This window comes from Leptosomus discolor, unplaced genomic scaffold (genome assembly GCF_034619465.1).
Source record: "Leptosomus discolor isolate bLepDis1 unplaced genomic scaffold, bLepDis1.hap2 HAP2_SCAFFOLD_35, whole genome shotgun sequence".
Lineage (NCBI taxonomy): Eukaryota > Metazoa > Chordata > Aves > Leptosomiformes > Leptosomidae > Leptosomus > Leptosomus discolor.
The window spans coordinates 2940328-2946327 of record NW_028237764.1 but is presented as its reverse complement, the minus strand read 5'-3'; positions in this window follow the sequence as shown (position 1 = coordinate 2946327).

Genomic DNA, 6000 nt, shown 5'->3' with positions numbered 1-6000 from the left:
TATTTCACTGCAGGAATGGGGGACTGCTGTAAGAGGAGAAGACATTGACAATTGAGGATAGATTTCTCTGAACCTCTTTTATGCAATTTCTAAGACAAAACACCCAAAATGGCTTTTTTTTTTTTTTTTTTTTTTTCCTAGGAACCACGATCAGTTCCTTTTTGTGAGTTCAGGATTGACGAGCAGGGGCTCTGACCAGGGGCTCCAGACAAGTCAGACCTGTTCTATTGCAGAGGTGTCAAACAGCCCGTGCATTCAGTAGGTGTTCCTGGCAATGGGTACTTCACTTGAGTAAGAGGTATTTCCCTCAGTGACCGTGTGACAATTGTCCCTATTTATTCCAATGTGATGGAGTCAGCACCCAGACCTGCTGTGTCTGAGAGGGAAGAGCCCAGGGAGGGACCCAGCCCTTCCAACTCTGCTGTAATGAACAGCAAAGTCTGAGTCGGAGTCACTCACGTCCAACACAGAACCTTTCTCACCCCCATTTTCCATCTCTTGGCTCTCTCCAGACATGATAACAGCAGCGTGCCTGTGGGGGAGAATGGGGCTGTCACTAGGTTCCCATCTTCCTCTGCTGAGTTGCACGCAGCACGGGGGAAGGGCACTTCAACCTCTTCACCTCATGGAGATGCTCAGGTGCCTGAAAGACAGTGCCCAGCACCTCCTGTAGGGAGGATCAACTTGTTTCCAAGTCCCACACACTGTATTGCCCACAGCCCCCCAGGATCAGTGACTCAAATGCATCTGAGATGCATAACACTCCCCCCACAACCCAGATCTTCCACAAGTAAGAAAAAGGAGCAGCAGGTATTGGAGAAAAAATGCAGAGCAATACCTTGATCCTTCTGCAAAAGGGGAACAGGAGAGGAAGACAGCTGGCACGTGGGAAAGCCTTCTCCTTACACAGCAAAGCACAGCACCTCCATGTTGGTGGCATCCCAGGCCAGTTGCTCTCAGTCCCTTTTCTCTGCAGAAGGAAGAGTTTTGCATGTCAGGAGAGATGCATCTTTGCGGGGGATCTGTCCTTCCACACACAGCTACTCCCCATAACTTCAAGAGGAGCTCCCGGGGCAGGTTGAGTGTTGATGTAGTCTGGTGACAGAGTCCATGACCAAGGTCACAGCCTCCCATGGTGAAGATAATCCGCACGGAAGGACAGCCCTGGGCACCCCTAGCTGGACACCCACCTTCACATCCTCAAGCCATCCCTAACGGGCTTCACACCCACAGCCATCCCTACCAGAAGGCAGCCATCATGCCCTGTCCCTCTCACACTGCAGGAGGGAAGCCCTGCTCTGCACCCCGTCTTCCTCTTCTCCATCACAGACAGATCCCAGAGGTTGTACACATTCAGGAGATCCTGCAAGGAGCCACCGACACATCACCCTGCACCCAGAGACTTACTGTGTCAGAGGCTGGGAAGAGTTCTCCTCCAGTGAGCTCTCAGCCATCCTCCCCCTCTCCCCTGCTTTCAACCTCTCTCTGCCCCGCTCCTTTCTCCTTGGTGCCCACAGGCAGCCCCCTCAGCCCTGCTGCGCTTTGCAGAGCAGCTGCTGCTGGGCAGAGCTGTCTCCCTGCAGCTCTGCCTGCTTGCTAGGAGCTCTCTCTGTCCCAGGAGCCCAGCCCAGATCAGCAGCACAGCAACAGCCCAAGAACTTTTTAATCATCTCTCTGGTGGTTTTGATGTTGAGTCCTTGAAACTCAGACACTGAGAGGAAGTTGAGGAAACCCCTGGAGGAGTCAAATTGAGATGCAAACTCCAAAGTTTCTTGGAGCACTAATGGGTTCCACTGAGGGACATTACTGACAAAGCCTCCCTGGGGGCTGGTTGAAAAAGAAAACTGGAGGCAGTGAGGACAGGTAGGCAAAGGTAAGGTGAAGGTGGCTCTGATGCTGAGTAAACCTTGGTGTGCTTTATCAAGACAAAAGGCCAAGCCCTGACTCCCCAGCCCCTGCAAGGCAGACCCTGTCCCTCAGCCATTCCTCAGGGTTCTTCCTGGGGCAGGGTGATGTGGGGATGTGCAGTGCCAAGGGCAGGGCCAAGATCCTCTGCTTCTGGGTTTGTCCTGGGTGAGCTGAGGAGGCACTGAGGTACTGGTGCCATAAGGTGAAGGGGGCTTTTGGTAGGCCTTGGGGGTTGAGACAACATCCATAGCCAAGGGGAGAAAGACCTTGGCTCTCTTGGTTTTTTTTTTTTTCCTACTCAAAATATCCTAACTTGTCCCACACCTGCGCTTGCCATTGCACCGTGCAGATCAGACTGTCCCCAGGAGAGGCCTGAGCAACGCCTGAGGGACATGTTCTCCCTTCCCAGAGGCTGGAGGTCAGGACCTGTAGCCTTCATGGAATACCCCCAGGTTTCCTCACCATCAGAGCCACCTTGACCTTGCCTTTGCCTGCCTGGGATGAAGGGAGCTCCTGGCAAGAGGACAGTGCTGCCGAGAGCTCTGGAGTGTCCCTCTCCGCCCAGAATCACAGAACCAAGGAGGCTGGAAGGCAGCCGGCTGGCACCTTTTCTGGGCTTCCCCTTCATGCTTGGTTTTAGCCAGCAGCTTCTTTCTCAGCCATGCCAGCCTCCTGCCACCTTTATGTGACTTCCAACATGTCAAGGTGGACCATTCTGAATCATGAAGAGGAGATCCTTGATATCAAAGAGCTCTCTGCACCCGTCTTCTTAGCATGGCTGTAACTCAATGGTTCTTCTAAGGAGGTTAATCAGCAGGCCCTCCAGAAGTGCTGGGTTTTTCCTTCTTCCCTTTTTCTCAGTATCCTCAACTCTAACTTCTCACCCCTGATTTTTCCATTCCTGGCCAGATCTTCTTTGTTTGTAAGTGTTGTGGGTTAACCCCAGCAAGAATTTGGGCACCACCCTGCAGCTTGCTTACATCCCTCCCGAGCCTCAGTTGGACAGGGGAAGAGAAAAGAAAAGTAAAAGCAAGAATACTTGAGGGGTAAGATGGTCGTATGGGGTCATTGGCCTGGTTGTGTCTCCCCCCAACCTCTTGCACCCTCACCGCTTCAGTCTATTCACTGCATGTGCACAGTCAGAAACAGAGCAGGCCTTGACACTGTGCAAACACTCTTCGGCAACAGCCAGAACATTCGTGTGTTCTCAGCATTGTTCTGGTCACAGATCTGAAACACAGCACCATGGGAGCTTCCGTGAAAAAAAGTAAGTCCAGCCCAGCCAGACTCAGTCCAATCTCCACCCCTGATTCCATTCCATTTCTGTCATAGTCAGGTCCCACACTATCCAAAAGACCTTCATATGCAACCATCCCCTTCCAATCACGCTGTTTACAGACAGCTATCACTGCTTTAACTGTGGGCCACCCCTCTCAAATGTCCAAGAAATTGTCAATGAATTGTCCACTGAGTCCATGCCGTCCATAGCTTGGGTTCCGTTTGGTATGGTGGTTACTCAGGAGAGGAAAGGTGTGTTGTGTGGAGTTACTGGTCATTACAACTGGCTCAGGTTGGGTCAGGGTAACTGGCTGGATGGCCGAGCACAGGGTTTGTGGTGAATGGAGATCAATCCAGATGGTGGTTTGTCACAAGCAGTGACCCCCCAGGGCTCAGTGTTGGAACCTTTCTTGTTTAACATCTTTATCGATGATCTGGATGAGGGGACTGAGTGCTCCCTCAGTGAGTTTGCAGATGACACTAAATCGGGTGGGAGTGTTGATCTGCTCGACAGTAGGGGGGCTCTGCAGTGGGACCTGGACAGGCTGGATCCATAGGCTGAGGCAAATGCCATGAGGTTCAACAAGGCCAAGTGCCTGGGTCCTGCACCTGGGTCACAACAACCCCACGCAGCGCTACAGGCTTGAGGCTGAGTGGCTGGAAAGCTGCCTGGCAGAAAAGGCCCTGGGGGTGCTGCTCAATTGTAGGTGGAACATGAGCCAGCAGTGTGCCCAGGTGGCCAAGAAGGCCAACAGCATCCTGGCCTGTATCAGCAATGGTTTGGCCAGCAGGAGCAGGGAGGTGATCGTAACCCTGTGCTCTGCACTGGTGAGGCCGCACTTCAAATGCTGTGTGCAGTTCTGGCCCCCCCATGCAAGAAATACTCTGAGGTGCTGGAGCGTGTCCAGAGAAGGGCAACGAAGGTGGTGAAGGGTCTGGACAAGAAGTCTTGTGAGGAGCAGCTGAGGGAAGTGGGGTTGTTCAGTTTGGAGAAGAGGAGGCTGAGGGGAGACCTTATTGCTCTCTACAACTACCTGAGAGGAGGTTGTAGTGAGGTGGGGGTCAGTCTCTTCCCTCTAGTAAGAAGTGATTGGACAGGAGGAAATGGCCTCAAGTTGCTCCAGGGCAAGTTTAGTTTGGGCATTAGGAAACACTTCTTCACTGAATGAGTGGTCGAACATTGGAACAGGCTGCCCAGGGAAGTGGACTCATCATCCCTGGAGGTGTAAAAACCACATGATTCCATGATTCTATGATTGTTGCACTTGCCCAGATGTTTGCAAAGCTCATTTAGGTGATATCTGCTGCAGTACTTGCTAAAATAGACAACTAAAACTTGCTGTCGATACTAAACCAGGAGGAGTGGCTGACATGCCAGAAGGCTGTGCTGCCATTCAGCGAGACCTGGACAGGCTGGAGAGCTGGGCAGAGAGGAACCTGAGGTTCAACAAGGGCAAGTGGAGGGTCTTGCACTTGGGGAGGAATAACCCCATGCACCAGCTCAGGCTGGAGATCGATGTCTTGGAGAGAATCTTTGTAGAGAAGGACCTGGGAATTATGGTGGACAGCAAGTTAACTATGAGCCAGCCATGGGCCCTTGTGGCCAAGAAGGCCAGTGGTGTCCTGGGGTGCGTGAAGAAGAGTGTGGCCAGCAGGTGGAGGGAGGTTCTCCTCCTCCTCTACTCTGCCCTGGTAAGGCCACATCTGGAGGTCTTTCCAGTTCTGGGCCCCCCCGTTCAAGAGGGACATGGAATTACTGGAGAGAGTCCAGTGGAGGGCTCCAATGATGAGGGGACTGGAGCATCTCTCTTTTGAGGAAAGGCTGAGACCCCTGGAACTATTTAGCTTGGAGAAGAGAAGACCGAGAGGGGACCTTATCAACACTTATTAATAACTAAAGGGCAGGTGTTCAAGAGGATGGGGCCAGGCTCTTCTCGGTGGTGTCGAGCGACGGGACAAGAGGCAAAGGGCAAGAACTGCAGCACAGGAAGTTCCGCCTCAACATGTGGAAAAATTCGCTTACATTGAGGATGGCAGAGCACAGGAACAGACTGCCCAGGGAGGTGGTGGAGTCTCCTTCTCTGGAGATATTCAAAACCCACCTGGACACACTCCAGTGTCACCTGCTCTAGGTGAACCTGCTTTAGCAGGGAGGTTGGACTAGATGATCTCCAGAGGTCTCTTACAGCCCCCACCATTCTGTAATTCTGTGATTCTGTGACCTTGAGGAGAGGAGCCTGGGCATGATGAGGGATGCTGCATTAGCCAGTGGCACACGCTGACCAGGAATAAGGCCTGCTGCACACAGGGCTGTATTCGGGGGAGTGTGGACACCCAGACAGGAATTATGATGGCCCTTGACTGAGCACTGGTGTGGCCACATCTGGATTAGTGTGTCTCCATGTGGGGAGCTCTGTTCTGAAGGAATGGGAAGGAACTGGAGAGGCTCCAGATGGGATCTGCCAGGATGGGGTTTGGGGCCTGTGTGGAGGGCTGAGGGACCTGGGCTTCTTTAGGCTGATGAAGTTCACGCCCAGGGCTCTATAATAACTGCTTGAAGGGTGGTTCCAGAGATGATGGAGCTTTTCTGGGAAGTGGGAAGACAAGGAAATCTCCACAGAGTGCCGCCTGCAAGATTAAGACTGCATGTGAGGAAAAAGAACTCTCCCTCAAAGGGCAGCCTTGTGGTGCAAGAGGTCCCCCAGAGGGAGTCTGGATCAGCCCGTGGCTTTGTGTTTTAAGGAACAGGCAGTGAGGGTGGAGAGACATCAGTAAAGGTCTAGAAATGCTGAGGGCAGAGCTGTGTGGGAAAGC